This window comes from Orycteropus afer, unplaced genomic scaffold, assembly GCF_000298275.1.
Source record: "Orycteropus afer afer isolate SDZICR_OR568_19922 unplaced genomic scaffold, OryAfe1.0 scaffold00017, whole genome shotgun sequence".
In the NCBI taxonomy this organism is placed as follows: domain Eukaryota; kingdom Metazoa; phylum Chordata; class Mammalia; order Tubulidentata; family Orycteropodidae; genus Orycteropus; species Orycteropus afer.
Genome location: NW_006921604.1, coordinates 20,989,103 through 20,995,784, shown reverse-complemented (window position 1 = coordinate 20,995,784; position 6,682 = coordinate 20,989,103). Strand labels below are relative to the sequence as shown.

The 6,682-nt window shown below is 39.5% G+C and overlaps 1 non-coding gene across 1 annotated transcript; it reads left to right on the top strand.

The window, feature by feature from the left end:
• The first annotated feature begins 396 nt into the window (after window positions 1–396).
• LOC122152157 lies at window positions 397–516 on the top strand. Its single transcript, XR_006164420.1, has one exon. It is a non-coding gene; the product is annotated as a small nucleolar RNA SNORA32 (small nucleolar RNA).
• Window positions 517–6,682: the final 6,166 nt, after the last annotated feature.

Genomic DNA, 6,682 nt, shown 5'->3' with positions numbered 1-6,682 from the left:
TTTGATGCATTGAACACCAGTGTCTGAAGACCAGATGAGCTGTAAGAGGACATGAAGAACATCATAATTGAAGAAAGCAAAAGGTCATTAAAAAGGCAGAAAGAGAAGACCAAAACGGATGTCAGAACAGACTCTGAAACTTGCTTTTGAAAGCTAAAGTGAATGGAAGAAATGATGAAGAGCTGAATAGAAGATTTCAAAGGGCAGCTTGAGAAGACAAATTAAGATCCTAAGTTGGCCCTGAAGTGGGTAATCTGAAGAAATTCTAGGTGAGAAATCTTTGAAGTATATCATCATTGTATGTTCCATATGTAATTGGATGTTAAAGCAACCCAACTAAAAGAAAATTGTGACGAGTAATTGTTTTCATCACACAAATTATTCCCCAGAGTACAATGGTCATTACTAAGGCTTTTAGAATGCAGTTTGATTTGCTGTGGACTTGACCATAAAACAAACTTCCCACTAGGTTTTGTCTTTGCTACCTTGGTAGCACTAAGCCAATTGGGAACATTTTATACTCTTATGTTTTCTATAAACTTTAGCTCATCTGTACTTGATAAGGTGCTCTGGTAGCATAGTGCCTAAGGCACTTGACTGCTAACCAGAAGGCTGGCGGTTCAAACCCACCAGCCACTCTTCGGAAGGAAGGTTGTGCAATCTACTTCCGTAGTGATACTGCCTCAGAAACCCAAGGAGGGGGCGCTATCAGTTGGGTCCGACTCGATGGCAAATAACAACAACAATGAAATGTGTAAAGATCAGGAGTTTGAAAACCGAAAGGGAAGACACTCTCAGCATTTCTTAAGCTGAAAGAACTGAAAAAAATGTCAAGCCTCCAGTTGTAATACTGAAGGATTCTTTGGGAAAAATATTGAACAATGCAAGAAGCATCAAAAGAAGATGGAAGGAATACACTGTCACTGTACCAAAAAGAAGTGGTTGATGTTCAGCCATTTCAGGAGGCTGCATACGATTAAGAACCAATGGTAGTAAAGGAAGAGGTCCAAGCTGCACTAAAGGAATTGGCAAAAAACAAACAAGACTCCAGTAATTGATGGAATGTCCACTGATATGTTTCAACAATCAGATGCAATGCTACAGGCGCTCAGTTGTTTATGCCAGGAAATTTGGAACACAGTTCTCTGGCCAACTGACTGGAAATGATTCATATTTGTGCCCATTCCAAAGAAAGGTAATCCAAAGAATGTAGGAATTGTTGAACAATATAATTAATATCACACGCAAGTAAAATTTTGCTGAAGATAATTTGAAAATTGTTGCTAATACACTGACAGAACTGCCAGAGATTCAAGCCAGATTCAGAAGAGAATGTGATATATGGGATATCATTGCTGATGTCAGATGGATCTTGGCTAAAGCAAAGAATACCAAAAAGATGTTTACGTTCTGTTTTGCATTGATTTATTAACTATGCAAAGGCATTTGACTGTGTGGATCATGAAAAAATTATGGATAATATTATGAAAGGGTTTACTAGAACACTTAATTGTGCTCACGAGGAACCTTTACATACACCCGGAGGCAGTCATTCAAACAGAGCAAGGGGATACTGCATGGCTTAAAATCAGGAAGGGTGTGCATCAAGGTTGTATCCTTTCACCATACTTAGTCAATTTCTATGCTGAGCAAAGAATCAAAGCAGCTGTATTATATGAAGCAGCTCATCAGGATTGGAAGAAGACTCATTAACAAACTGCAATACGCAGAAGACACAACCCTGCTTGCTGAAAATGAAGACTTGAAGCACTTATTGATGAAGACTGCAGTCTTCAACATAAAGAAAACAAAAATCTCTACAACTGGACTGATAAGCCACATATTGATAAATGGAGGGAAGACTGAAGTGTCAAAGCTTTCATTTTATTCAGATCCACAATCAACATCCATGGAAGTTGCAGTCAAGAAATCAAATGACGCCATGACCATGTCAACTGTTAGCAGACAATGTTTCTACGTGTGTATTTGTATCTGCTGTAAGAACATCCAGGTGTATAGTAAAGCTGACAAAGGTCAAGGTTGTGGTGACCAGCTACCTGGAGGGAGTGAATAGTTGGACTTGTGGGCTTGGGATGATGGTCACAGGGGACATCAAGCTCAATTGGCATAACATACTAAATGAAAACATTGTTCTACATTCTACTCTGGTAAGTAGTGACTGTGATCTTAAGAGCTTGCAAGTGGCCACCTAGAAGCAATGATGCATCAACCAAAGCAAAGAATGAAGAAAACCAAAGATACATGGAAACAATTAGTCCAAGGGACTGGTAGACCATGTGACCAGAAGAACTAGATGGTGCCCAGCTACCACTGTCAACCCCTCAGAAGGGGACCAGTGTAGAAGATCCTGGATAGAGTGAGAGAACAGTGCCAAACAAAACTCAAAATCATGGGAAAAAAAAGACCAGGTCTGCTGGTCTGATAGAGCCTGATGAGATTCCTGAGACTATGGCCCCTAGTCAGCCTTCAGGTCTGGAATTGCACTCACTCTTGTGGGTTCCAACCAAACAACAGACAGGCATATGGGGTGATATCAGGTAGATATACTACTTGGAGTGATCAATCATGGGAGAACAGAAGGGAGACAACTCAGCGGTGGGAGTGCATGGGAGGGAAGGACACAGGGAAGAGGTAACTACGGGGAGAAAGTGGGAAGAGAGCGCTGCACTGTGGGGAACTGCGGTCAGTGTCATGAGTGTGTATGAACAGCTGTGTGGAAAATGAATTTGCTCTGTAGACTGTCACCCAAGTCACAATAAAAATTTTTAAAAAAATCAAACGACATATTGCATTGGGCAAATCTGCTGCAAACACTTTTTTAAACCATTTAAGAGCAAAGATTTCACTTAGAAGACCAAGGTGCACCTGACCCAAGCCATGGTAATTTCAATAGCTTCATATGCGTATGAGAGCTGGACAGTGTGTAAGGAAGACTAGAGAAAAATGTATACGTTTGAATTGTGGTGTTTGCCAAAAATACTGAAGGAACCATGGACAGCTAGAACGAACAAATCTGTCTTGCAGGAAGTACAGCCAGAATGTTCTTTAGAAGTGAGAATGGCCAGACTTCGTCTCATACTTTGATCATGTATGTGATCATGGAAGTGACCAGTCTCTGGAGAAGGAGATCATGCTTGGTAAAGTGGAGGGTCAGTGAAAAAGGGATGGACTGGATTTGCACAGTGGCTAAAATGATGACTCAAACGTGGCAACGACTGTAAGGATGGTACAGAACGATTTGTCCTGTTATACACAGGGTCGCTATGAATAAGAACCTACTTGACGGCACTGAACAACTACATAACCACAGCAACAACCATTACTGAACCTTCAGCAACTAACTTATCGCCCTTTCCATTCTCCTCCTGCCTCCAGTTACCTTTAGTCGATTTTATTCCTGATGAACCCCCACCCAGGTGATTTTGATGCAAATCCCAGCATCCCTTTTATATTGTTTCATCTTGTCTGGGTCCTAGTCCTTCAAATGGCCCTAGATTTGTTTGAAGGAGTACTTTTTAATAGCTGGAATTAAATGTCTGAGTGAACTTTATTTAGAACAGCAATGGCCAGTTTCCTCAGAGCAGTGGGAACACCATCTGTTGAGAAAAAAGTTTTCTGGATGCTTTTTTTCCCCAAAATTTTGTTGAATACTCAGTATCTATTGTGTTGTCAGACTCAGGCTGAACAACATAAGGAGTTACTCACAGGAAACACAGAGGGTTCCCTCTACCCATGGAGAAAAAATTGTCCTCCTCACCAAAAGAAGCCTATTTTTAGGGATGTGACTTTGGCAACCACCTCAGGTAAAAATCTGAGTGCTGAGAATGGCTTTCAGTTTCTGACTGCTAATGAAGATGGACCACACATTAGAATCAGCAGTTTGTGGAAGAAATCTATCAAACACTGTCAAAATTGAAGAAAGCAGGGGAAGGCTGGCTCTAGGACTGCTAGTTAAGGAACACCCTGACTTGACTGGGCCAGAGCTCTGCAGGTTGGGGTCATCTGAGGAATTCCCATAGTGAATGAGATACAGATGAGTTCCAACAAGTGCAGAAGAATGTCAAGTAGATCATGTAACACATAGCAGGCTCTGATTAGCACTGATCATTGTATAGCACTCACACAAAGCATTTCCACATGTATTACACCAATGAATCCTCACACAACTCTGTGAATTACACAGGTGGGTTGTTGCCAGGTGCCACGGAGTCAATTCTGACTCATGGTGACCCTTTTTTTGTGTCAGAGCAGAACCGCGCTCCACAAGGTTTCAATGGCTGATTATCTGGATCGCCAGCCCTTTCTTACAAGGAGTCCCTGTATGGACTTGAACCTCCAAGTTTTCACTTGGCAGCCAAGCATAATAAACAAACAGTCGTGGAGCTTATATAATTTGCTTGAAATCACATAACTACTAATAGAGAACCTGGCAGCGCTATCATGTTAGGCTCTTAGCAGGTGCTCCAATGTCTGTGGCTGAATGGATGCCACTTCATGGAAGAGCAGGTAGCACCTGGAAAGGTGTTAGAACTGAAACAACCATATTAATTATACTAATTATATACTAATAATACAACAAGTAATGTTAGATTCTAGTGAGAAGAAGGTCAAAACTAAATCTATATTTATTGAAAATTCATATATTGAACAAATGTTTTCCAATTTCTCTTTCAGTTCTGAACTTTGGTCTTAAAGAAATTATTCCAGCATTGGGCCAACAGGGTATTAGAAAAGGAGATTAAAAAATCAGTTACACACAACAATGAAAGATAAAATAATATTGGCATGAAAAATGTTTGTTTGGAAATGTCAGAGTTCCAGTAGTTATAGATTCTAATTTGATTTTAATTTGCGATATACTTTGGGAAAAATGACTTGTCAGTTTCAGCTCCTGAGAAACATCATTTAATCATATTTGGATTTGGCCACATACCACTTGTGAAGGGGTTAGTAGTTACGCACTATAACTCAGTGGGGTGCCCATATGTCACACTATTTATGTAAAATGAAGGCAGATTTAAGTGCAAACAAATGTTACCCAACTACAGAATAACTAACCTTTACTGTCCTTTGCTGTCTGTGCAGAGGCAATGGCAACAGCAAAGCAGGGAGATGTTCTGGAAATCTTTGGACATGCAAAGGTTCTCATGGAAGACACAGCACCAGGCCAGAGCGTCACGGTACACACTCCAAATCATGTGGGGGCGCTGTCTGCAGGCTCCTGATCTACAGACAGATGTACACTTGGGCTCTCAATCCCCTCTCCTAGGGTCCACTGTGGTGCTGTTTCCTTAATGAAAGATAGTCCTGATCTACCCAAGAGAGCTGGAGGACTGTCACAGTTTATGGTGAGACTGAAAATAATTGTCAATTACAACTGCAAACCTTAAAGAAGTTCCTGAAGCCAAAATATGTATCCATCTTCTGTCCTTTAATTGCTGGTTTCTTCCTGAATGACTACGTGTATTTCAGCTCTCCAGATACTCATTCTTTACAGTGATTCTAGACTGAGGTCAAAACCTAATACAGAAAACCTGAAACAGAAGGAATTGTATTCTCCATGGATAAAATATTATTTTGTATAGAGTGATGACTAGCCTCACTACAAAACCTGGGTGTTTATTCTTATATAACTTGAGTGCCCTCAATTTCAGTTCTCAGAGACCAATTTTATTTATTATAATCAAAGAAAATAAAAAGAATACAATTAATTAAATCAAAGGAAATAGGAATGAAGGAGTTAATTCTCAACAGGCAGCAAGGTGAGGGTTTTGGGCATGGGCCCTAGGCCCAGGTCCTCCAAGTTTACATCCTTGCTCTAACATTTACTAACTGCATATCCTTGTGCATTTACTTTGTACCTCACTTTCTTCATCTGTGAAATGAGGATGATAATGGGACCTACTCTCATGTGGTTGTGATGGTGCCACAGGGAGCACTCAGTGAGTGTTGGCTCTGATAAGCCCAAAAGGACACTGTGCATTTGTTATGTGACTGTATTTCCAGTGTCTGGCACATAATTGATTGCTCAGGAAATGCTTACTGATTGAACAAATAAAAGTAAGACATTGGTGAGGAGAGACAAATGAAATGCAAGAACTCTGGATAACAAGAGTTTGGTAAAAGAGTATTTAAAAATTTTTAAAAAGTGAAGACCAAGCTTGAGATTCTGGTTTCTCATGGAATTTCACTAATTAAAATTTATTATTTCAACATACAAAAATGTGGTGGTAGAAAAAGAAAGCATACAAGTAATAAATTTCTTAAATGGTTCTCTAAAATTTCTCCCTTTCGGCAGAGAATGTTTAGTAAATGTTGCAGTGGTTATACTCTTAACTATGTCAGAGTTTTGCCAAAGATAGACGTACACATAGTCTTGTCATAATACTTTTTTATTACAATATCCAAAAAACTGCGTATGCAAGTTTAGGGGAATCTCAAGACCCCTTCTTCAATCTTAGGAATGTGCCATCTCAAGACATATATTTAAACTATAAAGAAATTTAAATGTAAAGAAAAAAGAAAATGCATTTTCATTATAAACATTCTGTGTGTCTCACACTACCAATCACATATTCTCTTAAACCCTGAAAAATTTCCCTGTAAAGCAAATTTTATATATATATGTGTGTGTGTGTGTATATATATATATATATATATA